The sequence below is a fragment of the Poecilia mexicana genome, unplaced genomic scaffold (genome assembly GCF_051168715.1).
Source record: "Poecilia mexicana isolate PSO_F unplaced genomic scaffold, ASM5116871v1 scaffold_19, whole genome shotgun sequence".
Classification (NCBI taxonomy): Eukaryota; Metazoa; Chordata; class Actinopteri; order Cyprinodontiformes; family Poeciliidae; genus Poecilia; species Poecilia mexicana.
Window position 1 is genome coordinate 17318140 of NW_028263388.1, and position 27761 is coordinate 17345900.

At 38.8% G+C, this 27761-nt stretch overlaps 1 long non-coding RNA gene and 1 pseudogene across 1 annotated transcript; one reads left to right on the forward strand and one right to left on the reverse strand.

Annotated features, from left to right (window-relative positions):
- Positions 1-8940: 8940 nt before the first annotated feature.
- Positions 8941-9491, forward strand: LOC148153684 (glutamate dehydrogenase, mitochondrial pseudogene; annotated as a pseudogene).
- A 4662-nt stretch (positions 9492-14153) lies between these two features.
- On the reverse strand, positions 14154-17164 carry LOC148153685 (uncharacterized). Its single transcript, XR_015766399.1, has 2 exons — positions 17078-17164; positions 14154-16853 (listed from the first exon to the last, which is right to left on the reverse strand). It is a non-coding gene; the product is annotated as an uncharacterized LOC148153685 (long non-coding RNA).
- Between the last annotated feature and the right edge of the window lie 10597 nt (positions 17165-27761).

Genomic DNA, 27761 nt, shown 5'->3' on the forward strand with positions numbered 1-27761 from the left:
ACCCAGATTTTCTTAATTTTAGGGGATTGAGGATCAGTCGATACATCTGAAGTCGATCTTATTGATCGTTGTCCTCTTTTGTTCTGCTCTGAGAGATTTTGACTGACAAACGCACCAAGTCATGTCGGCACGTTCAGTTAGTAAACCCTCTGTTGTCAACTCTGACTTTCTTGCTATATTTAGCAACATTTCAGACTTAGGCGATTTCAGTTGACCTCAAATCGCCTAAGTCTGGAAAAAATATTTGCTATTTCTACACTCCATTTTCCAGTTATCAAGAATCAAAAATTGGGATTTTTGAGTAAATTCCAAAAATCTGATTTTGGAGTGAGAAATGAGTTTCCCTCACAGTAGAATCCTTTTTATTGGTTTCTATTTCTTGGACACCAAAGCTGCTTGTGAAACCAAGTTGATCCAATGATGTTGCCTTTGATTCCCATTGACAGTTGTAGGCACTGTGTAAGATACTGATTGCACATAAGCTCTCCACATGACTCCACTTGAAATAATGTGCCTATCCCTTTACAGGAAACGATTACTCCAGAGTTACCAGTTTGCTGCATTTCTGCTTGCAGCTCCAAATTAAATTTACTTTAAGTCTGTTGACTTTATTATTCCTCCACAACAAATAAAGACATAAACACCATAGTTGGATTCAACAAAACCTTTTTTATTTTCACATTTACGGTTTATAAAATCAGCGAATTTGATGTGATGCCAACTTAAACACAGTGCGTGACTCAGGTTGGTTGTGTGTGTGTGTGTGTCGTGTTGGTTTGTGTTTCTTTTTCTCTGAAGTGTGTGTGATTACATGGGTGTGTCGTTCTGTAAGGAAACATGCAGTCGTCGGTTTCAGTTGACCTCAAAGTAAAACGTAAAAAAAAAGAAAATGCACACACACTCTTCTGGTTGAACCTCCTCTACTTGAACACACGTACACACACTCTTAAAGCGATGGCTGATGGCGTGATGCTCGGCGGCAGGGGAAGGGACTATCCGACCGGCCCAGACGGCAGAGAGGGAACACGTTCAGCGTAGATAACCACACAGAGCTTAGCTAAAAACGAAACATAAAGCCTTCATTCCTCTCCTTTTCATCAAACTGGACTCACTGGTACATCTGTGGTTTAGATGAACCCAGAAACTCAGCTGGATGTTTCCCGTAATTGCACGCAAACCGGTTTCCCAAAGCTCGACTCGCACACGAGGGGAAAAGATGAATATTTCTTTTTTTCTTTAATTTTTAGCATTTTCTGTTAAGTATTTTCTGTTGAAACAAGCACATCTATGTCTAGAAGTGAGCATTTTTTCCTTCTTCTGCCAAAGGGATTTTAACACCAACCTGAAAATATCCTGACAAAAATTTAATTTGTCTGTAAAGGAGATTAACACGAAAAACCAGCCATCTCGCTACTAATACAACTGTTTAGTTGTTTTAGCTTTGAAATAATTTTATTTTGCAGAAACAGAGGACAGATGTAATCTGCAATCTGATTCAGTGATAGGTTTTGTTTTTACTTCTTCTTGTTGCTTTTGGTGCACAGAATTTAAAATCCAATTGTTCATCATTGGTGCAAATTTGTAAGTGTTGAATCAAAAGGCAACTGGACTTCTTGTCTTTTCCAAGAATTTCTCACCCCTCATCCAAAAGGCTTCTTCAGTTCATTGGAAGCAGCTTTTATTGCCTTTACATTGCAGCCAAAGGCAATAACAACCACACGACTTTCTGACCTGAACCTCCATCCGGGTCAAATATTTGGGTTGTTCTGGTCACGTTTCAAGGTGTGAAACTGGTTCAAGAGGGAAGTGAAAACTGTAAAACAGTTACTTTGTTCAGGCGGTTAATTGTTTCACACTTGCTGGTTTTCGTTTTCACATTAAAGGTGAGACAGAGATTGTCCGGTTGTTGTTGGTACGAACTGTAGGGACTCTTCCTCTTCACCCAAATCCAGCCAAACGAGCAATAACTGATTGTTGAACGCTCTTTCTTCCTACCCCGACTTTGCGGACACAAACACGTCACGGCATAGTACAGACATCTGAAAACGCTCATGCATAACGTCACGTTGCACTTGCTCACCACTTCTACTGCGCTAACCCTGTTTCTAAATGCTGAAGCGAACACACACACACGAAGCCGGCGTTTTTGCAACACATAACAGCCGCCCTATAGAGAGAGAAAACACCACGGGGAACGTCAGCTCATGCATCCTACTGCCACAAACTGAAGCACAGGTCTTTAATGCGTGGGTCCCTGCTGACAACACATGCACACAAGCTTGGACACGGACACACGGCCTGCAGCACACGCACAACCTCTCATGCAGCTCCTTCGGTTTCACGATGACTTCTGTTTCTTCTATTAAGACAGGTTTCTCTGTTATCTCCTACGGCTACTTGTTTGCCCTGTGTGTGGTCTGCTGGTTTTCATGGTATGTTCTGTATGTGCGTGTGTCATGCTGGCACCTTCTTGAGGTGTGTCTTTTTTGTGTTTGGGTGATTTTTGAAATTTCTCAGTCGGGTGGCAATGACACGGGAGCCGGGGGGGCGGCGGAGGGAGGGTTTATCTACACGAACACACAGGTGAGGCCGGGGAAGCAGAGGGGGCGCTACAGGCTGCAGGGGGGGTTAGACGGTGAGGGGAAAGCCGAGGTGCGGCGTCTGGAAGAGTCTGTTCTGATTTTGGTTCCGAAAAGTCACAAAAAAATATGCTGAACATCTGGAGTCGGGTACGGCGAGGCGAGGAAGGCAAGGGGCAGCTGGAGGGTCTGGAAGGAGACTAGTACCCCTAGAAATGAGAACAACGGATTTAGAGCATCACATGACTGCTAGAACTGGTTGACCTGTTGACCTTTAAACTTTCAAAGCCAAAGCAGCACAAACAAAAAAAAATTGCTGCACAAAAACCAGCCCAATCAGTTGATTGCCACCAATTTTGATTTGCACAATGTGGGGCGGCTGGTTGACCTTTCATGACCTCTGGAAACATTTCTTAATATCTTTAAAATGAGAGCAGCACAAACAAAAATGTTGCTGCACAAACATTTAACAAAAAATTGTCTGATTTGAAGAATGTGTTTCTAGTGCAAATATCTTATTTCACTTCAATTAATTACTTAACATTGATTAAAAAGTGTTAATTCCAGATAAATTTACTCATAATAAGACAATTTCCCCATAATAGCACTTTTTCATCAATATCAAGGAAATATTCACTTAAATTTCTACAACTGCAGAAAAGTTGCTTGTAAGTTAGTTTTCTTATTTCAAGTATATTTCCACTAGACTTAAAATACTTTGTAAGATTGTGTTTTTGCAGTGATCCTCTTTTTCTTCTCAATCCTGTCAATTTTTGTCCTAAGAAAAACTTCCATAGTTGATGATACTGATGGGGAAAAATATGTAAAATACATACAAAAAGCTGTGCAACTTGTTTATCTCTATCAATAAGTCAGTACATTGTTTAAATATTACAGAAGGAGCACAGAAAAAAAGAGAGATCTTAGACCAGGGGTGTCCAAACTTTTTGTCACATTAATCAAAACATTTCCTTCAAACAAACTTCTTTTAATTATTTAAAATTGTTTGTCTCAATCAGAAATAAAACTTTTTCCAAGAAAGCATCTGGCTATTCTATGTTCATCATAAAGTTGTTGACCTTGGAGCAGGTTTTCTTTTTTTTTTTTTGATTGCAGTGTAAAACCGGTTCTACTGTTCAGTCATATCAGCGATTCAGATATTTCCAGTTCATTGTGGTGGCCTGCAGCTGGATTTCCTTTCATTTTACTGATTTTGTCTTCTTCCTCAAGTTGTTTATCTTATACTTAAAGATATTAAACCAAGAAAATAAGAATCTGCAGTATTTTTAAAATTGCTTTAAACCTCCTAGAACTACAGTTCTCCATTTTAGATCTTCATTGATCAGTCTGATTAGTGACACTTTGATGACCGCAAAGAGAAAAATGACCTGCTGTAGGCAGTTCAGGTGTTTAATTAAACAACTGATATTAATATTACAGATGCAGAATCGATTCAAATACTCAAAAATGTTTTTTTTAAATAAGTCTTTGGCTCTCCTATTTGCGAGCATATATTGCATCACACGTCCACAGCTGAAGGGCGTCTCGTCCGCTGTGAATGTTTAGAATAATTCTTTGATATATTTTTATTTAAGAGGAAGCCATGCAGCTAAGCTAACCTAAAGCTGGTAATTTAAGTTGCAGAATTTGATGCTCAAACATGCTTTTGTTTAAATATAAGCTGAAGGAATAGTCTTGTACAAAATTTCTCAAAAACTGTTATTGAATCAGAAATTGTTTCTGAAATGAATTGTGACATAAAAATCGTAATCGAATTGTTAGATACTGAAAGATTCACATCTCTAATTAATAAAGTAACTTCAAATAAATTAAAATTAAATCAAAACCTGAATATCTGGGAAATTTTTATTTATTCTAGATTTTAAAATCCCCCAGATTTTTAAGTTTTTGTTTAATTTTGATCTTCTTTTATCTGCAGGCACTTTATTAATATGCAGTTATTTTTATTTTATATATTTTTATATTAAATGGGGATACCTTGTTGCTCTGCTGCTGTAACAAGTTAATTTCCCCACTTAATGCAGGACTATTCTATTCTATTCTATAAACTGGACCTTACAATAACCAACCAAATAATTTATTATGTTATATGTAACTGAATTAACTCTGGCTTCCTGTCGAGGCTGAAGCGTTGCTCATCGTTTGATGGTTTGTTTTCTTACCTCTCCTCCTTCCCCTCCTTGCTCCATTCCTCCATACTCTCCCTGCAGAGGAGAAAACAGCATAAATGGTTCAAAAACATAAAAAAAACAACATTTGGAGTCGATTATTACTGTCTGTCACAATGAGATAGTGACAGTGAGAGGATCTCGGCATCAACAAATGTTTAAGTTTTGATTTCACTAAGACATCATTTTACAAACTGGTTTGAATGGAAAACATGCTGGGAGGAACAAATCAACATGCTGAGGGATTTTTAGGCTGTTAGTTTGTTATAGTTCTTAAGTTTGCAAACCAAAAGGGGGGATAAAAATATCAATAAATACTTTCTGCGTCGTTAACTACCTGATCTGGTAAGCTGGAGGAGAAATAATGATTAGAAATGAAAAGATTTAGTATAATTTAGTAAAGTGTTGCCTTACACCAAAGTGAGCAGCAGAAAAGAAGGTGAAAGAAGCAGAATACAATACCTTGTGAAAGTATTTATGCATTTTCCCCTGTATAAAGAAGAATCTGAAAAGTGTGGCGTATATTTCTCTATAGCCTAAAGGTCAGTAATCTTTTAGAACCATAAGCAGAGTTCATGGGTTTGAATACTTTCATAAGGCACTTTAAAAAAAAATAAAATGTCAAACTTTCTCCTCTTTTCTTTGTAATTTGCTTCCAATTAATCTGAATATTTTGGAATCCTTACAAATTAAGAGCATCAATATGCTTTCAAACCTTCAAAAGGCTTTACTGTTATTTTATTATTTTACATTATTTGTTGTTTTAAACTCAAAATGCTGTAATGTGACCAGCAGCTTTCCAACCATCCCTCCTGATGCTCACCTGCTGCAATAAACCTTAGATTTAAATTGATGGATTAGACCCGCAGCTATCAGTTAGCATGCAAGGCTTCGCCTCTTTATCTCCCAAAGCCAAACCAAACCCAAACCAGGTAGAGCTAAAACCCCCATGTTGCTGTCCAGTAGGTACCTCATATATGGGCTCCTCCTATCAGAGAAACACAAATGAGACACAAACAGCATAAAAAAGAAAAACAAATAAAACAAACAATGAGAACAACAAAACAACAACAACAAATTCTGGTCATTTCGCCCTTTCACCATTTTGAATGTTTGTCTTTTTGTTCGCAGAATTTCAGGTACAAAATGTTTCCATTGATTATTTCAAGTAATTTTCTATAATACTGTAAACTGGTAGATACTAGAAGATTTTCAAAAGATCCTAAAATGTTTGGTGAAACACAAACTGTTACAGTTTTTGTGTGTCCTCCTGATCTTTCCTAATTCAGAAAGGTGTCCCTCAGGGGTCCATATTTGGCTCCTTTTTTATTTATTATTTAAGTAAACTGTATTAAAATGTAGCAGACACAAGTTTCACTTTTATGTGGATTTTGTAAACTTCTGCTTCATCTTTTGCCTTTGATTAGGCAAATATCTGCCTACAAATATTTTTGGATTTTTCTAAAAAGAAGTGTAGTTTGTAACTTCAGAAACAAACTTTCTTCGTGTGAGAAAAAGATTTATAAATCTTTAATCAACAAATGACTACAGTTACAGTTTAAACACCTAATTCGTGGTTGAAAATATTAGGCTCAGTGTATCTGCAGGAATATGATTCGTAAATAATTCTGGGTTTAGTTCTTATTTTTGGAGCTTATAAAGCTCTAATCTTGCTATTAATCCAATTAATCCATATTTCAACTTGTGTTTTCAAAGTGGAACGATTATGTTGCTGTTTTGGCCAATAAGACATTTTAGATCTTATTGAGATTATTCTGGGTAAAATAAAGAATAAATAAAATCCTCTACTTATAGTATATTTGGATTATTAAAATTCATTCAATTCATTTCAATAGTTCAGAACCAAATAAGCCTGATACTAAGTGGTTTAGTACATGAGTACGAAACATCTATGAATGTAGATGGGAAGAAATGGTAAAGGGGCGAATTGACCTGAAGTACAACAACAACAACAACAACAACAACGCACAAGACAGGAGACATTTATACCACAATAAAATAAAATAAAATAAAATAAAATAAAATAAAATAAAATTAAACAACTTCTTGCATTCAAGCTCAAAAGTCACAACAAGAGTTAAATGTGAGAACATTTAACGTCTGTCAGATAAGTTAACATAAAAGCCAGAGAAAGGGTGAACAGATGTCAGGAGTTCACAAGTTAAGTAAATAACTGCACAGATTTATATTCAGAAATGCAAAATTGCTCCTAAAATGCAATGTGTGGATTGTGCAATAATGAACATAAACAATAAATATAAAGGAATGGAGTCTGAATAAAGAAAAATCACTAGACCCTGATCCTCGTCTAATCACAATAATTATTACTGAAAAACATTTTTCATTTCAGTAATTAAGTTCCAAAAGTTTGTGTCCCTGCTGCAAAATTTTCCTTCCACTTAACTTTCCTTCAACGTGCTTGGATCCAGGCCTCTGTGAACAACCAGTTTTCTGAAATGTAACCTTTTCTGCCTCCAGTAACTCTCTACTGGACGACTGTAAAGTCAGTAACATTCAGCATAATTGTGCGGATCATAACTTAATATTTTGCATTACGAAGAACTTTTTGAATTGGTCTTATGTAATATTAATTACATTTTTGGACATAATAATTTAAATTACCCCGAATAAACACTTGAAATATATTGCACTTCTTGTAAAAATAACATCTGGGTTTCACCTTTTGAAGGGAAAAAAAAAATCCGTAAAGTTTTTATGTTTAAGATGGATTCAAATTTACAGTCGGAAAAAAATAAACTGCTATAAAATCTGGAGAAATTTAGATCAGAATAAGTCTTTCTTTAAAAATAAATAAAAAAATAAAAACTAAAAATTCAACACCACGTTTAGAAATCGATTTAAGTAGTTATGTAATAAACGACACATTTCCAGTGTCGCAGCGTTACAATGATGTAAATAGCTCCATCTAGTGGCTACAAACCAAACAGCAGTTAATATTGTTTCTTCAGTTTGATCCAGGCTGCTGTCGCCATAGACATCAATACGTATTAATGTCTATTTGAGGTAAAAACACCTTTTTCTGTAAATATGTTTGACCTAAAACTCCTCAAGTGGCATAACTTTAGATTCATCTGATTCAAGTTCATTAAAGGAATGCCAATGTTTTGGATTTTGGCAAATAAAACATTTATTTTCTTATTTAAAAAAGGAATTGAACTGTTTATTTTCATCTTTAAGTATATTTCCAATATAGCATAAAAATATTTAGTTGGTTAAATGGAAAATCTGCAGATTGTGTTAAATTTTTTTAATCTATTAATGGTCAGAATAATTGATTACTAAAATAAAAATGGTTGCAGCCTTAGTGTTTTGCAGCGTTGCAGCAAGTCGATGCATTCTGGCATCACTGATGCTTTAAGTGGGTGCAGGTTGCTTTGATAGGGGCCTTCATCTGCATGACTGGGTGTGGCGTCTCTCCTCTTCCTCATGACGAGTCGCCATACCGGTACCTTTGGCAGTGCAGGAATGTGCCAAGTGCTGCAGGAAAACGAGATCAGGATTTCTGTAAAGGAAGCATGAAGTGCTCTAAACCGTCCTCAGTGGTTGCATAACTGATCCAAAGCTGAGAAAAAGTAACATCTGGCTGAACAGCATCCAGAGAGGCTGGATGGACAACAAACGCCTCGTTCTGTTCCCAACAGAAGAAAAGGGCACAAAAGTTGTAATTTTATGAAAACAGTTGATTGAAAACCGATGACCAGCACACAATCTATTCAGAATGACTGAAATGGATTCTGGACGTTACGAGTCATTTGTTATCTGTTATCTGTGGCTCTTTGAATGGAGTTGAGCCGGATGATTGCTATGTTTGAAAATAAATTTATTGAAACACTTTTCACTGATATTCTAGCAGTTTGAAATGCACCTTTTTTATTAAGCTGGTGTTGTCAAATTATTTATGTTGTATCTGGAAGCTAAATTTAAAAAAAACATTTAAGTCTCAGTACTTAAAAGCACTGAGTGTTAATTGTATTAAGCAGTAGAAGAATGTGGAACCAACTTTGGCCACAAGAGGGCACCAAAGTATTTGAATTTAGTTAGACTGATTCAAGCTTCAGTGATGTGAACTTGTTTTCTGTAGAAGGGAATTGAATTTTTTTTAAAAATGTCTTACCTCTGTATCCATCAGCTATTTATTTATTTTCTCCTCAGGGTTTCGGTAATGTGGGTCTCCACTCCATGAGGTACCTGCACCGTTTCGGTGCCAAGTGTGTGGGCGTTGGAGAGATTGATGGAGCCATCTACAACCCAGACGGCATCAACCCAAAGCAGCTGGAGGATTACAAACTGGTGCCAGCACCGCCGCCTTATCTTCCTTTACATTAGATTTACGTTTTATTGTGAATAAACATTACAAAATATCTGTTCTCCCCTCCTTGCAGCAACACGGCACCATTGTGGGCTTCCCGGGAGCCAAGCCCTACGATGGGAACATCCTGGAGGCGGACTGCCACATCCTGATTCCTGCTGCTGGAGAAAAGCAGCTCACACGCAACAACGCCCGCAGGATCAAGGCGAAGGTGAACACTCGTTTCCACTAACAGAAGGTGGCTGATAGTTTATGTTTCCTTTTGAATTTACATTAAAGATGAACTTTTGTTTCTGTCAGATCATTGCTGAGGGAGCCAACGGACCCACCACTCCAGAGGCAGACAAGATCTTTCTGGAGAACTTCCGGTAGAGCGAATGGCGGGGTAGGACGCGTGTAGCTGAGCTCCCGCAACTATTAGATATAATTGTTATTTTAGGCACATTTTTGTTAGCTTTTTACTCCTTCTCGGTGTGTTTTTTGTTCACTCGTCTCAAGTCCTTGCTTTTTTTTCCTCAATTAAAATGCCTCCAAAAGTCAAACCGTCTGCACAGCAACAGAGGCCTGCTTCTCATGCTACATCCTCGCCTCGTGGTGACTCTCCTACCTACACGGATGAACTTGCTGACATTTCTCCTTCCTCGGCCTTTAAGTCTGAGCTGCTATCGGCTCTTCGGGTTGAAATGGCACTTATCTTCAAGACTGAACTCCAAGCAGCTCTCACTGAAAATTTGTCGAGTATAAAGGCTGAGCTCCTAGCAGTGAAGTCGGAATTGACTAGCAAAATTACAACTGTTCAGCTGGATGTGCGCGCCCTGAAGGACACCGTGGGCGAGTTGGAGACATCATGCTCTACGTGCGCCGACGATATCACTACTCTACAGGCTAAGGTGCAGCAGTTGTCCACGGATTTGAAAAAATTGGACAATAAATGTGATGACCTGGAGGCCAGATCTCGTCGCAACAATTTGCGTCTGATAGGCATTTCAGAGGATTTTTCCACCACATCTATAGCCATTTCCACTTTGCTTAAGGAGGCTTTTCAGCTGGAGAAGGAGCCCTTGGTGGACCGTGCCCATCGTACTCTCCAACCGAAGACGAAACCTGGAGAGCGACCTCGTCCTATAGTTGTTCGTATGCACTATCATTCGGACTGTGTGGACATTTTGCGCCGAGCTAGGACCCAACAGCGGATCACGGTTAGAGACATGCGCGTCTCTGTTTTCCCTGACCACACGCCGAGGACCGCCCGGGCCCGTGCTGCCTTCACTGAGGTCCGCCGTCAGCTTCGCGAGATCCCCGGGATCCGTTTCGGTCTGCTCTATCCAGCACGACTCCGGGTCACACACAATGGTATGGAGAAGGAGTTTAATTCACCAGATGAGGCCAGCGTCTTCATCAAGTCCCTCAAAGCATAAGAGAACTTTGCAAAGGTACACGGCTTTGATTAAGCAGCTACGTGTCACATTTACTGACTATTATTATTATTCTCTTTGCCTTACAGAGCTTATGTTCTCTTTTTGTAGTTTGTTATATTTTAGTCTCAACTAGATGTGCCATAATGACGAATATTGTTGAGCTTGCGGGAGCTCGGACTGCAGCTTTTCTGCTACTACGTTGCTAAAAACCGTAAGCATCCAATTTAGGGATCTGACTCCTTTTGGGGTCTGCACTGGGTTCCCCATCGTTTGGGGATGGGGTCGTTGTAAGTGCTGCGGGGGTGGGGTGTGGGGGGGGGAGTCGTTGTTCTATTTGTCAGGGTTCCCTTTTTTTTGGGTTTTTTTTTTTTTTTGTTCTTTTTTTTTGTTTTTTTGTGGTGGTGGGGGTCGGTACACCATACTCAGTTTTCCTGTCTCTACCGTTGCAATTGTCTTGAAACATGTCTACTAAAGATAACAATGTGATCATCCCACAAACGGGGTCTTCTGTGAGATTTTTGAGCTGGAACATCAAAGGTATGGGGAGCCCACTGAAGAGATCAAGGATTTTTGCCCATTTGAAACATCTTAAAGCTGACCTAGTGTTTTTACAGGAAACCCATATGCGCACCAAAGATCAGGTCAGACTAAAATGTCCCTGGGTTTCTGATGTATTTCATTCAAATTTCAACTCTAAAGCCAGGGGGGTTGCTATTTTAGTTAGCAAATCAATTCAGTTTTCAGCTTCTAAAATTATTTCGGATAAAAATGGCAGATACTTAATTGTTATTGGTAAATTATTATTTATCAATTATTGTATTTATTGTTTGCTCTGGCTATAGAGCCTCTCTCAGTCTTTTTAAGGTCCTCTAACACTTTCACCGGAATTTCCCGATTAGGTACAGAATTCAAACTATCTCTTTATGCTGACAATTTATTGCTGTACGTTTCAAACCCTAGTCTTTCCATCTCGTCAATTTTATCTGCTTTTCGAAGATTTGGATCTTTTTCTGGTTACAGAGTAAATATTGCTAAAAGTGAATGCTATCCTATCAACGCGGCTGCATTAAAGCTTTCACACTCTGACATTCCGTTTAAGTTGAGCTGCTCTGGTTTTAAGTACCTGGGTGTCAGTGTAACAAGATCATTAAGCTCTCTTTTCGCTGCTAACTTTTTGCCTTTAATTTCTAAAATTAAATTGGACCTCCAAAGATGGAATAGTTTACCTCTTTCACTCATAGGTAGAATCAATGCAATTAAAATGAATGTTTTACCTAAATTCTTATTTTTGTTCAATAGTCTTCCACTGTTTCTGCCGAAACATTTCTTTAAAATGTTGGATCAGGTTATCTCTGGCTTCCTATGGTGTGGTAAATCACCCAGAATCCGCAAATCCACTCTTCATAGATGCAAATTCAGCGGTGGTTTGTCACTTCCAAACTTCCAGCTGTATTATTGGGCGGCCCATATCCACAAAATTTCATTTTGGTTTGGATCCCTGAACTTCCCATGGTGCAAGTTGGAAGCACAATCATGCTCCCAATCCTCACTAATTGCTCTTCTCACTTCCCCCATTACATCCAACCCCTCTGGCTTTACGAACAATCCAGTAGTTCGCTCTGTCTTAAAAGTTTGGTGCCAGTTTAGGAGGCATTTCAAACTCTACTCGGCATCTACACTAGCTCCTTTAATGAGGAACCACTTGTTTCAACCAGCACTCACAGATCCTGCCTTTTTGTTATGGGCTAATAAAGGGCTGTCATGTTTTAAGGATTTTTACAAAGGAGGTATTTTTCGCAGCTTTACAGACCTTGCATCAGAATTTCATCTTCCCCCTTCTCATTTATTCCGGTACTTTCAAATTAGACACTGTGCCAGGGCTCTGTTTCCCGGTTTTCCTGCTAGGCCACCAAACCTGTTCTGGGAGTTGTTTCTGAGTTGGGATCCTCTCCAAAGGTCATATATCTCTAAAGTTTACAATCAACTTCTGTCTTTTAATTCTTCACCCATTACTAAGATTAAGGCTGCTTGGGAACTCGAACTTGGTCTAAATTTGGGAGAGGATTGGTGGAATAATGCTCTTAAGAAAATTCATTCAAGCTCAATCTGTGCTCGACTTTCTCTTATACAGTTTAAAGTTCTCTTCAGAGTTCATCTCTCTAAAAATCGATTGTTGCAATTTTTCTCTGTTTCTGACATTTGTGAGAAATGTCGTGCGCCTACCTGTAATTTAACTCATATGTTTTATTCCTGTTCATCACTTCATAGTTTTTGGCAGACCTACTTTGTTACAATGTCAAAGATACTCTCAGTGGTTATTAAACCTTCTCCCCATGTTGCCATATTTGGGCTTCCAGTTAACTACAAACAGTTCACTTCCAATCAATTGGACGTCTTAGCATTTACTTCCTTATTGGCAAGACGCCGTCTTCTTTTCCACTGGAAACTAACTAAACCACCCTCTAGCAATCAGTGGCTAAAAGACACCATGTCTTTTCTAAAATTGGAGAGAATTAGATATTCAGTGAAAGGCAACTCTGCAAAATTTTATAACTTATGGCGCCCTTTCATGACATTTTTTCACTCTCTTCAGTCTCTTCCCTCAGATTGAGTGCTACACCCCATTCCACCCTCCCCCTCCCTCCCTTTTTTTTTTTTTTTTTTTCCCTCTGTTTTCATTATTTATTATTATAATTTTTTTTTTTTTTACTAGGTTTGTTCTTGTGTCTTGTTCACTTAAGAAAGAAAAATACTCATAGGAGGTAAATTGTATGCCTTTTGTCAGTTATGTACTGTTTACCTCTTCTACACCTGTATCCTGTTCGTTTCTATCGTTGCCACAAAGAAGGTGTGTATCACGGCATACTATGTTAAGAGTAAAAATTTTGCCTGTAATGTCTCCTTCCCTTCTAATAAAAATATTAATAAAAAAAAAAAAAAAAAAAAAATCTTTCTGGAGAACAACGTCATGGTTATTCCTGTGAGCAGGCTTCAAATTCACAGATATTTTATTTAAATTAAACACAAAAACTAATTTTTCCTTCATATATGAAGTCAAATTTAACTGGTTCATCACCTGTTGAGGTTTTACCCTGATGAGCTCATTCATGTTTCCCTGTTCAAATATTCAAACAAACCACAAACCGCTGCCTGCATCAGACATGAATTTATCTCGACTCAGATCAACTGTGATTTAGCTGAAAATAAAATGAAAAGACATAAAAACTTAAACGTTAAAGTAAAAACTCTGCATGAACTGAAAGTTCCCTGAAGGTGTTTTCTTTAAATGGAAAACTTAAATATGTCTTTTTGTCACTGGTTTACATAAACATATATTAACCCTGTTAATGTTGAGAGTTGCTGTGAAAGCAAAGATATTTAGACACAAATTTTTTTGTGCTCTGGATTTTGATTTCTTATTATTTATCTAAGAATATGCAGGATATTGAGCCCAAGAAATGTTTTTGTATTCACTTTAATTGCTTCTTTTTATTTCTTTAAAATGCATTTACATTGTTTTATAACAGCAGGTGACTTTTTCAAGTGTTTGTTTTATTTTTAATGCCAACTTTATTATTTATATATGCATATAAACAGAGACAAACTCATGAAGAAGTGACTTTTTTATTGTATTTATTTCTCTTTAAAGCAGAGTGTTTTTGTTTTAAGCTCCTGTTTGTAGTTTTAAATAATTTACAGACAAAAATTTCACAGGAAAATTTTTATTGAACAGAAATCAAATCAAATTTTGAAGCACAGTTTTGGTTGCAGGCAGTGTTGTGGTACTCGAGATCGGTCTTGGTCTCGAGTCCGGTCTTAAGACCGTTTTCTGATAGTCTCGGTCTCGTCTCGGACTCGACCGCATTTGGTCTCGGTCTTGTCTCGGTCTCGGGCTCTGAGGACTCGGCAATTTATTTCAAGACCAGTCGAGACCGCAACTGTGAAAATATCACTAAACGTACAGCATACTGTCCTGTTTATTTGTTAACATCTTTCTTTTCAGTGGATGCAAAACGCACCGATTAAAATCCAGGCGACTACTGTTTCTGTTACTCCCCCCTCCCTCCTCCGCTCCCCTCCCCCTCCCCACCTTCCACTCACGCGCGGCGCTCCAGGACATGCGCAGTGGTTTCCTCTCAGCGGCAGAAAATGTTTGTCTAATCGTCAGTAATATAATAGCGCTACATAAATAGTAAGAAATCCGATAGCCACAGCTAACTCAGCAGCGCTTCGCTTTCACAGACGGTGGGAACAACGTCTAACTTTTTTCGTCACTTAGAAAAGAAGCTCAAAGAAGGTAAGCTCTGCTAACGTGATGTTAGCAAAGCTAGCTGTACAGAGACACATAAGAATTTGTGATGAAAAAAAGTCACTCACTGTCTGAGTTATTGTGCGGAGGTGTTGATTGCCTTGTCGCACATATAGGACAACGCTGTGTCCAAAAGTCTGCAATATAGTGATGTGACATTCAGAAACAGTCGATTCTTCTCCACGGCTCTTTATTTATTAGATAGGACTGGAGTGTCACTCACTGAGAGCCGTTGTTCTATCAGGTAGCCATACGCTGTCAGAATAGCATACGTGCAGAGTACCATGCCTGCGCATGCGCATTAAGAAGTCCGATCGTCAGAGGAGTTGTCAGTTCACCATATGCAGCAAGTTATGACGAAAATAAGTCATTAAATTGTTTATAATATGACATAATATGATAACTAGATGGATATACATGCGTTGTCATGGTTTCAAAGTGTATTTAAAGCAGGTCTGGCTTTAGCTGGATGTCATACAACTGTTAATAACCAAGTGTATGATGATCTACGTCATGATTCTATGTTGCTGATTAAATAAAATCATATGGTAATGACAGCGTATGCATGTCTGAGCTAAGCATACCACTATCTGACAACGTATGCTGATCTGACAGAACACCGTGAGTTCGTGTTAAACCCGTTTTTTGTTCTAGTAATGCTCTGTGTACACTGCATCATTATTTAATTTAATTATGTACGTTGATATTTAAATTAACAAATAACTAAAACACAAGAAAGAAAGAGCATGCAGAGCATGCACATTGCTCTTTGATTGTTTTTGTTCAAAGTGGCAGCTGTAATGTCTGCCATGGTGTCAGACTACCTGGCTTCATGTACTGGGATAGAGAGTGAAAACAGTCACGATGAGCGCCTTCTGTTTGGTTACTTATTGCTTGTTGCTCCTTGGTCAGTGTTCATAGTTGAGCGTTATTTACCATCAGGGCATTTCCTCAATTGCTATGTTTAATGGTGCAACAGTGGTGGTTTCTTACATGAGCAATATGGGCAAATGTCCAGGGTGTTATGTTTTTAGGGATGGCACGAGACCATCACACATTGTAACACAGAAATGGAATATTTAATATTGGTAAAATGTATTAAGTATTTAATATCTAGTTGTTTTTATGGGAATATGGATCTTTCAGATTATTTTGAGAAGCAATTTTGATCATATTTCACATTTTATCATATCATGTAGAGCGCGGTGCTGGTCTTGGTCTTGACTCGGTCTCGACTTTCCTCGGTCTTGGTCTTGACTTGGTCTCGGACCCTAAAAGTCTTGGTCTTGTCTCGGTCTCGATACACTCTGGTCTTGGTCTTGTCTTGGTCTCGGGTTAGGTGGTCTTGAACACAACACTGGTTGCAGGAGACATTTTGTTCTCAACAAGTAGCAACGATCAGGACTACATGATGATGTTGTTCTTCCTTGCAGGACATGTACCTGAACGCTGGTGGTGTGACTGTGTCGTACTTCGAGTGGCTCAAGAATCTCAATCATGTCAGTTATGGGAGACTGACCTTCAAGTACGAGAGAGACTCAAACTACCACCTTCTCAGTGAGTACAAAACGCTCCGCAGTCCTAACATGACCTCCAGAATATGGTTTGGGGAAGAGGGTGAAGGGAAGGAAGGGTCAGGAGACGGAGAGAAACGATCTCAGAAACAATTGAATTAATCCTCTAAATGCGATTTTTTTTAAACCAATTAAAAAATTTTTTCCTTTTTGTCTTACAACCATGTATCACACACATCTGAGTTGTCGGATAAAACATAATGACACCTGCATCTGTGTCCCATTTGTAACAGATTTCTTCAGGTCCTTTTCCATATGTATTCTCTATGCGTTCAAGCATTTCTTCAGGATGTTCTGTGTAAAACATGTACTTGTCTTCCTTTCCATCTCTCTCAGAGACAAACAGAACCGCTGGGTTAGCTGTCATTTGACTTTCCCGTTGTTTTTTTTTATTCCATGGTGATGTTCCAGTCAAATGAAATTCAAAAGGCATCTACATAAAAAAAAAAAATCAAACAGAGACGTATTAATAAAAATTTACTTATTGCGTTGACATGATAAAAAAAACAATCGGGGTGAGATTTCTGTTAACATAACATATTACGCATTTGGAGGGAAAGTTTACATTAAAAGCTGCCTTAAAAGGGATTTTATCTGTTTCTTATTTTTCATCAACTGATCCTTCAGACAGATCACAGTAAAAGTTGGTTTGTTTACCTCTTGGGCCATCTTTCACTGTTTTTATGCTTCAAACAGTAACTGGTGGTGAAAACAAACAGGCTGACTGGTGTACCAGTTGTTTCCTAAAAACACAGAATAACAACGGTTGTTAAATATTTTACTGCTGCTTCACTGGTCGTATGAAAAGTTCTGCTGTAAACACATCTTTATAATTTTCTGGCAAAATGTGAAGCATTTGTGTTATTTTTTTATTTCTTTAAAACAGAAGATGGTCTGTTTTGATCTGCACTTGTGTCATGAAGAAAAGAAATAAAAGTAATGATAATGTGATTAAAAAATGTGAAGGCAAATAGAAATCTTACCCGGTTTAGTGGCTGAGGCGGCACTGATGTGGTTCTGCTAGCAGCTTCCAACAGTGTTTGTGTTTCTTTCCTGCCTTTTCCTGCTTATTTATACCCTCTCTGTATTTCACAGCAGCCAATCATATAGGGGTACATTTATTTTTCACTATGTGTGATGGAGAAGAATAAAATGTACTTTATAGAACCAGTTTGCCTTGAACTTCCAGATTTAAAGTACCGACGTTTTGCTGATATGTTTTCGTTGAGAAGACAATGACTGTTATAAAAAAATGCAGTCCTGGGTTGGGTGACCAGATGATCCACTTTGAGTCATCGCCCCACATTTTGATTCACATCTGTCATCCCAGAGATGAGTTTACCAACATTAGTATTGATTTTAGGTTTCAAAGTGAGCAATGTGGGACAAATGTTTCTACTGTGAAGCATGTGAGGTACTTTTCTGTTTTTTTCAGGGATAAATGCTGCATCTTTGGCCATTTCTACCTTTTAGTCTTTGTTACATGTCTCCTTGTTATGAAAGCATCTTAAAAAGCTCTAAACGAATCCACACGTCTGTCTTCTTTCCCTGTTGCCTCCTTCCAGTGTCTGTGCAGGAGAGTCTAGAGAGGAAGTTTGGGAAGCAGGGAGGACCCATCCCCATCGTTCCCACCGCCGACTTCCAGGCCAGAATTGCTGTGAGTATCGTCTGCTCTCCTCAGCTAAAGCAAAATCGATACAAGATCTGTACCAGAAAGCACTGCCTCCAGAAAATAGCCACATCATTCATTATGATATTTTAGGTTTAGAAAACTGATGCATCTCCATGATTTGGTGTTTAATAATCCTCATTTGCAGGGCGCCTCTGAGAAGGACATTGTTCACTCTGGTCTGGCCTACACCATGGAGCGCTCCGCCCGGGTGAGTTTGGCACCAAGTTAGGAAGGCAGAAGTTATGAACCAAAAGCTGCTCAGTTAATGCACCAATTTAAAAAACAGTTTTTAAATTAAACGCTTTATTGCAGCTTCACATTGCAGTAAGATGTTTTTTCCTTCTTCCGGTATTTCTTTCCTCCTTCCTTTGTCTTTGTGTTTGTGTGTTTCTTTCCCAGCTTGCACAAGAAGTTCTAGTTGTAAATTTTTGGTGAATTTGAGTGTTTTCTGTTTTGAAATGAGTCCAGATGAGTGGAGGACTCTGGAGATTTGAGTCTGTTTCATTTTTGTTAGACGTGTCCAAACTTTTCGTCACATGGGCCAAAATCGTTGAGTCAGAAGTGGGCCAAGAAAATAAAAATAAAATCAAACAAGTAAAGTTGTCCAGTTTTTGCTGTAGACCCAAAACTTAAAAATATTTTTTTTATTTATTTATTCAAATCTTCTGAAATAAAAGAAAGTTAATCTAGTTTTCTTTTTTTTTTGGGAGTGGGGGGCTGATTGAACAAATTTATTCTGTTTATAAAAAAAATAAAAATTTGGTCACCATCTTTCAAAACACTTGCTTTATTTAACCACGTTTAATAAATGAAATAAAAGCTGATATGGTGCAGCAAAGTCTTTGTGTTAAACTTGACATTTCCCAATATTAGAAAATTATATTGGTAATAATTTCACCCTGAATAAAATTAAAGTTTGCACAGATCAAATTTGTTTCCTTCTTGAATTACAGTTGGGGCCACACAAAATCACTCAAAGGGCCACAAATGGCCCCCGAGCCGCACTTTGGACACCCCTGATTTATGAAGTAGAAATGTTCTAGCAAATCATTTCTGCTGTTTCGCAGTACAAGAGAGTAACATTTCTGAAGCTGCTTATTAGTTGATTTTGCACCAATTAAATCAATAGAAACATTATATACTGTAGGCGATTCTGTTTTTCCCATTTTAAAAATAAATAAGTTTTCTATCATCTGCCTTTGCAGCAAATCATGCGCACAGCAAGCAAGTACAACCTGGGTCTGGACCTGCGGACGGCCGCCTACGTCAACGCCATCGAGAAGGTCTTCAAGGTCTACAACGAAGCTGGGCTGACCTTCACATAAACGCCAACCTGCACTGCTCTCCGTTCCTCCGCTCTCCCTGCTAGTCATCCCTCTCTCCGGCTCCCCTCTACCTCCTCAGACAGCCTTCTGAACATATCACCGTTTACCGCAGCTCCCCACACGCGCAGCCACAACCTCACAATTTCCTCTGCGATATCTGTGCAGCCGTCGACACGCCGCCCTGACCTCGGAGTTGGAGCAGACATCGGTGTTTGTGAAGAGAGAGAAGACTCTTTCCCTCCCTCTGCAGCCCTGTAGGTGTTTGTGTTGTGGCAGCCATGTTTCACGGCGCTCCTATCGTAGTAGCTGAATGCATGTGTAGCCGTTTCTGATGCCTTATTTCGGGATGAGGTGGCGCCTCGAAGGGAGCCGGCCACTTCAGTCTAACGTTGATTAAAAGGGATTTAGATTTAACTCCATGTGAATTAGTCGGATTAGTTGTTTTTAATCTTTCTGGTGAAAAGATTAGCGATTCTAAATTTCAAGGATTCAAGTGTTTTTACTGTCCTCTTCATATTTCTGCTTCCCTTGTTGCTTTAGCTTAACGCAGCTTCTCTAGACGCCGCCGGCCTCTAGAGAGGAGCAGAGGTTTGGCGAGCGCGTTGTGATCACCTTGTTAATTCTCGTCTGTTTAACCGTCCTATTGCTGCATTGAAACAAGTTTTTTTTTTGGAGGAAACTGCTTTTTATTTTTATTGTATTCAATTTTTTTCTTTTTTTGAAACGACAAATAAAATGTTCTTAAAAAGGCGAGTGATTTCTTTAAACTTCTTTACGGCACCTTTACAGGAAATCAGCATAACGTGTACAAACGATGAGGTCTTCATGTGGATACTCTGATTTTTATCTAGGGGTGAATTGATAAATCAACCCAGATTTTCTTAATTTAAGGAGATTGAGGATCAGTCGATACATCTGAAGTGGATCTTATTGATCGTTGTCCTCTTGTTCTGCTGTGAGAGATTTTGACTGACAAACGCACCAAGTCATGTCGGCACGTTCAGTTAGTAACCCCTCTGTTGTCAACTCTGTGTCTTTCTTGCTATATTTAGCAACATTTCAGACAAATTGGGGAAAATCGGAATCAGCAGGTCAGACTTTTTAAAAATCTGTAATCGGTCAGAAAACTAGTTTTATCACAAAAGTTGGAAAATCCCCAAAGAAAAGGTCTAGGTCTGGAAAAAATATTTGATATTTCTACACTTTTATTCATTTTCCAGTTATCAAGAATCAAAAATTGGGATTTTTCTGAGTAAATTCCAAAAATCTGATTTTGGTGTGAGAAATGAGTTTCCCTCACAGTAGAATCCTTTTTATTGGTTTCTATTTCTTGGACACCAAAGCTGCTTGTGAAACCAAGTTGATCCAATGATGTTGCCTTTGATTCCCATTGACAGTTGTAGGCACTGTGTAAGATACTGATTGCACATAAGCTCTCCACATGACTCCACTTGAGATAACGTGCCTATCCCTTTACAGGAAACGATTACTCCAGAGTTACCAGTTTGCTGCATTTCTGCTTGCAGCTCCAAATTAAATTTACTTTAAGTCTGTTGACTTTATTATTCCTCCACAACAAATAAAGACATAAACACCATAGTTGGATTCAACAAAACCTTTTTTATTTTCACATTTACGGTTTATAAAATCAGCGAATTTGATGTGATGCCAACTTAAACACAGTGCGTGACTCAGGTTGGTTGTGTGTGTGTGTGTGTCGTGTTGGTTTGTGTTTCTTTTTCTCTGAAGTGTGTGTGATTACATGGGTGTGTCATTCTGTAAGGAAACATGCAGTCGTCGGTTTCAGTTGACCTCAAAGTAAAACGTAAAAAAAAAGAAAATGCACACACACTCTTCTGGCTGAACCTCCTCTACTTGAACACACGTACACACACTCTTAAAGCGATGGCTGATGGCGTGATGCTCGGCGGCAGGGGAAGGGACTATCCGACCGGCCCAGACGGCAGAGAGGGAACACGTTCAGCGTAGATAACCACACAGAGCTTAGCTAAAAACGAAACATAAAGCCTTCATTCCTCTCCTTTTCATCAAACTGGACTCACTGGTACATCTGTGGTTTAGATGAACCCAGAAACTCAGCTGGATGTTTCCCGTAATTGCACGCAAACCGGTTTCCCAAAGCTCGACTCGCACACGAGGGGAAAAGATGAATATTTCTTTTTTTCTTTAATTTTTAGCATTTTCCGTTACGTATTTTCTGTTGAAACAAGCACATCTATGTCTAGAAGTGAGCATTTTTTCCTTCTTCTGCCAAAGGGATTTTAACACCAACCCGAAAATATCCTGACAAAAATGTAATTTGTCTGTAAAGGAGATTAACACAAAAAACCAGCCATCTTGCTACTAATATAACTGTTTAGTTGTTTTGTTTTAGCTTTGAAATAATTTTATTTTGCAGAAACAGTGGACAGATGTAATCTGCTATCTGATTCAGTGATAGGTTTTGTTTTTACTTATTGTTGCTTTTGGTGCATAGAATTTAAAATCCAATTGTTCATCATTGGTGCAAATTTGTAAGTGTTGAATCAAAAGGCAACTGGACTTCTTGTCTTTTCCAAGAATTTCTCACCCCTCATCCAAAAGGCTCCTTCAGTTCATTGGAAGCAGCTTTTATTGCCTTTACGTTGCAGCCAGAACAACCACACGACTTTCTGACCTGAACCTCCATCCGGGTCAAATATTTGGGTTGTTCTGGTCACGTTTCGGAGGCGGAGGGAGGGTTTATCTACACGAACACACAGGTGAGGCCGGGGAAGCAGAGGGGGCGCTACAGGCTGCAGTGGGGGTTAGGCGGTGAGGGGAAAGCCGAGGTGCGGCGTCTGGAAGAGTCTGTTCTGATTTTGGTTCCGAAAATTCACAAAAAAATATGCTGAACATCTGGAGTCGGGTACGGCGAGGCGAGGAAGGCGAGGGGCAGCTGGAGGGTCCGGAAGGAGACTAGTACCCCTAGAAATGAGAACAACGGATTTAGAGCAACACATGACTGCTAGAAATAAATTAATAACAGTGTTTGAAGCCTAAACACTGATTTTAACAAAGGTCGTCCTTATCGATGGTAGATGTCTTCAAAAATCAGACAGAATTGGTGCTAAAATTTTTGTTTGTGCTGCTATCATTTTAAAGATATCAAGAAATGTTTCCAGAGGTCATGAAAGGTCAACCAGCCGCCCCACCTTCAATAAGACAAAGTTGGTGTCAATCAACTCAACTACGTTTGTGCTGCTTTGGCTTTGAAGATGTATGTTAAAGTTTGAAGGTCATCTTGATTTAGTAAAAGTGTGTGTGTGTGTGTGGGGGGGCGTCTGGTTGACCTGTTGACCTTTAAACTTTCAAAGCCAAAGCAGCACAAACAAAAAAAATTGCTGCATAAAAACCAGCCCAATCAGTTGATTGCCACCAATTTTGATTTGCACAATGTGGGGCGGCTGGTTGACCTTTCATGACCTCTGGAAACATTTCTTAATATCTTTAAAATGAGAGCAGCACAAACAAAAATGTTGCTGCACAAACATTTAACAAAAAATTGTCTGATCTGAAGAATGTGTTTCTAGTGCAAATATCTTATTGCACTTCAAAACACACAAAACTAACTTACAGGTAACTTTTCAGCAGTTGTAGAAACTCATTTTAAGTAAATAATTACTTAATATTGATTAAAAAGTGTTAATTCCAGATAAATTTACTCATAATAAGACAATTTCCCCATAATAGCACTTTTTCATCAATATCAAGGAAATATTCACTTAAATTTCTACAACTGCAGAAAAGTTACTTGTAAGTTAGTTTTCTTATTTCAAGTATATTTCCACTAGACTTAAAATACTTTGTAAGATTGTGTTTTTGCAGTGATCCTCTTTTTCTTCTCAATCCTGTCAATTTTTGTCCTAAGAAAAACTTCCATAGTTGATGATACTGATGGGGAAAATTATGTAAAATACATATAATAAGCTGTGCAACTTGTTTATCTCTATCAATAAGTCAGTACACAGTTCACAGGAAAATTTTTATTGAACAGAAATCAAATCAAATTTTGAAGCACAGTTTTGGTTGCAGGAGACATTTTGTTCTCAACAAGTAGCAACGATCAGGACTACATGATGTTGTTCTTCCTTGCAGGACATGTACCTGAACGCTGGTGGTGTGACTGTGTCGTACTTCGAGTGGCTCAAGAATCTCAATCATGTCAGTTATGGGAGACTGACCTTCAAGTACGAGAGAGACTCAAACTACCACCTTCTCAGTGAGTACAAAACGCTCCGCAGTCCTAACATGACCTCCAGAATATGGTTTGGGGAAGAGGGTGAAGGGAAGGAAGGGTCAGGAGACGGAGAGAAACGATCTCAGAAACAATTGAATTAATCCTCTAAATGCGATTTTTTTTAAACCAATTAAAAAATTTTTTCCTTTTTGTCTTACAACCATGTATCACACACATCTGAGTTGTCGGATAAAACATAATGACACCTGCATCTGTGTCCCATTTGTAACAGATTTCTTCAGGTCCTTTTCCATATGTATTCTCTATGCGTTCAAGCATCTTTCCAGGTTCTTTTGTGTAAAACATGTACTTGTCTTCCTGTCCATCTCTCTCAGAGACAAACAGAACCTCTGGGTTATCTCTCATTTGTTTTTCCCGTTCTGTTTTTCTACGCCATGCTGTTTCACCATTTTGAGTAAATCTTTGCGGCATCTGCATAAAAAAGAAAATCCAAAAGAGACGTATTAATAAAAATTTACTTAGGACGTTGACATGATAAAAAAACAATTGGGGTGAGATTTCTGTTAACATATTACGCATTTGGAGGGAAAGTTTACATTAAAAGCTGCCTTAAAAGGGATTTTATCTGTTTCTTATTTTTCATCAACTGATCCTTCAGACAGATCACAGTAAAAGTTAGTTTGTTTACCTCTTCGGCCATCTTTCACTGGTTTTATGCTTCAAACAGTAACTGGTGGTGAAAACAAACAGGCTGACTGGTGTACCAGTTGTTTCCTAAAAACACAGAATAACAACGGTTGTTAAATATTTTACTGCTGCTTCGCTGGTCGTATGAAAAGTTCTGCTGTAAACACATCTTTATAATTTTCTGGCAAAATGTGAAGCATTTGTGTTATTTTTTTATTTCTTTAAAACAGAAGATGGTCTGTTTTGATCTGCACTTGTGTCATGAAGAAAAGAAATAAAAGTAATGATAATGTGATTAAAAAATGTGAAGGCAAATAGAAATCTTACCCGGTTTAGTGGCTGAGGCGGCACTGATGTGGTTCTGCTAGCAGCTTCCAACAGTGTTTGTGTTTCTTTCCTGCCTTTTCCTGCTTATTTATACCTTCTCTGTATTTCACAGCAGCCAATCATATAGGGGTAAATTTATTTTTCACTATGTGTGATGGAGAAGAATAAAATGTACTTTGTAGAACCAGTTTGCCTTGAACTTCCAGATTTAAAGTACCGACGTTTTGCTGATATGTTTTCGTTGAGAAGACAATGACTGTTATAAAAAAATGCAGTCCTGGGTTGGGTGACCAGATGATCCACTGTGTGTTTCCGTCCTGCATTTTGATTCACATCTGTCATCCCAGAGATGAGTTTACCAACATTAGTATTGATTTTAGGTTTCAAAGTGAGCAATGTGGGACAAATGTTTCTACTGTGAAGCATGTGAGGTACTTTTCTGTTTTATTCAGGGATAAATGCTGCATCTTTGGCCATTTCTACCTTTTAGTCTTTGTTACATGTCTCCTTGTTATGAAAGCATCTTAAAAAGCTCTAAACGAATCCACACGTCTGTCTTCTTTCCCTGTTGCCTCCTTCCAGTGTCTGTGCAGGAGAGTCTAGAGAGGAAGTTTGGGAAGCAGGGAGGACCCATCCCCATCGTTCCCACCGCCGACTTCCAGGCCAGAATTGCTGTGAGTATCGTCTGCTCTCCTCAGCTAAAGCAAAATCGATACAAGATCTGTACCAGAAAGCACTGCCTCCAGAAAATAGCCACGTTTTCTACAGGATAAACATAATTCATTATGATGTTTTAGGTTTAGAAAACTGATGCATCTCCATGATTTGGTGTTTAATAATCCTCATTTGCAGGGCGCCTCTGAGAAGGACATTGTTCACTCTGGTCTGGCCTACACCATGGAGCGCTCCGCCCGGGTGAGTTTGGCACCAAGTTAGGAAGGCAGAAGTTATGAACTAAAAGCTGCTCAGTTAATGCACCAATTTAAAAAACAGTTTTTAAATTAAACGCTTTATTGCAGCTTCACATTGCAGTAAGATGTTTTTTCCTTCTTCCGGTATTTCTTTCCTCCTTCCTTTGTCTTTGTGTTTGTGTGTTTCTTTCCCACCTTGCACAAGAAGTACTAGTTGTAAATTTTTGGTGAATTTGAGTGTTTTCTGTTTTGAAATGAGTCCAAATGAGTGGAGGACTCTGGAGATTTGAGTCCGTTTCATTACTGTTAGGGGTGTCCAAACTTTTCGTCATGGCCCATGTGACGTTTATAAAAATAAATAAAAAAAAATTTGGTCACCATCTTTCAAAACACTTGCTTTATTTAACCACGTTTAATAAATTAAATAAAAGCTGATATGGTGCAGCAAAGTCTTTGTGTTAAACTTGACATTTCCCAGTATTAGAAAACTATATTGGTAATAATTTCACCGTGAATAAAATTAAAGTTTGCACCTGCATCCACCGGGACAGATCAGATTTATTTCCATCTTGAATTACAGTTGGGGCCACACAAAATCACTCAAAGGGCCACAAATGGTCCCCAAGCCGCACTTTGGACACCCCTGATTTATGAAGTAGAAATGTTCTAATGAATCATTTCTGCTGTTTCGCAGTACAAGAGAGCAACATTTCCAAATAAATTTTCTTTTCTGAAGCTGCTTATTAGTTGATTTTGCACTAATTAAATCAATAGAAACATTATATACTGTAGGCAATTCTGTTTTTCTCATTTTAAAAATAAATAAGTTTTCTATCATCTGCCTTTGCAGCAAATCATGCGCACAGCAAGCAAGTACAACCTGGGTCTGGACCTGCGGACGGCCGCCTACGTCAACGCCATCGAGAAGGTCTTCAAGGTCTACAACGAAGCTGGGCTGACCTTCACATAAACGCCAACCTGCACTGCTCTCCGTTCCTCCGCTCTCCCTGCTAGTCATCCCTCTCTCCGGCTCCCCTCTACCTCCTCAGACAGCCTTCTGAACATATCACCGTTTACCGCAGCTCCCCACACGCGCAGCCACAACCTCACAATTTCCTCTGCGATATCTGTGCAGCCGTCGACACGCCGCCCTGACCTCGGAGTTGGAGCAGACATCGGTGTTTGTGAAGAGAGAGAAGACTCTTTCCCTCCCTCTGCAGCCCTGTAGGTGTTTGTGTTGTGGCAGCCATGTTTCACGGCGCTCCTATCGTAGTAGCTGAATGCATGTGTAGCCGTTTCTGATGCCTTATTTCGGGATGAGGTGGCGCCTCGAAGGGAGCCGGCCACTTCAGTCTAACGTTGATTAAAAGGGATTTAGATTTAACTCCATGTGAATTAGTCGGATTAGTTGTTTTTAATCTTTCTGGTGAAAAGATTAGCGATTCTAAATTTCAAGGATTCAAGTGTCTTTACTGTCCTCTTCATATTTCTGCTTCCCTTGTTGCTTTAGCTTAACGCAGCTTCTCTAGACGCCGCCGGCCTCTAGAGAGGAGCAGAGGTTTGGCGAGCGCGTTGTGATCACCTTGTTAATTCTCGTCTGTTTAACCGTCCTATTGCTGCATTGAAACAAGTTTTTTTTTGGAGGAAACTGCTTTTTATTTTTATTGTATTCAATTTTTTTTTTTTTTTGAAACGACAAATAAAATGTTCTTAAAAAGGCGAGTGATTTCTTTAAACTTCTTTACGACACCTTTACAGGAAATCGGCATAACGTGTACAAACGATGAGGTTTTCATGTGGATACTCTGATTTTTATCTAGGGGTGAATTGATAAATCAACCCAGATTTTCTTAATTTTAGGGGATTGAGGATCAGTCGATACATCTGAAGTCGATCTTATTGATCGTTGTCCTCTTTTGTTCTGCTGTGAGAGATTTTGACTGACAAACGCACCAAGTCATGTCGGCACGTTCAGTTAGTAACCCCTCTGTTGTCAACTCTGTGTCTTTCTTGCTATATTTAGCAACATTTCAGACAAATTGGGGAAAATCGGAATCAGCAGGTCAGACTTTTTAAAAATCTGTAATCGGTCAGAAAACTAGTTTTATCACAAAAGTTGGAAAATCCCCAAAGAAAAGGTCTAGGTCTGGAAAAAATATTTGATATTTCTACACTTTTA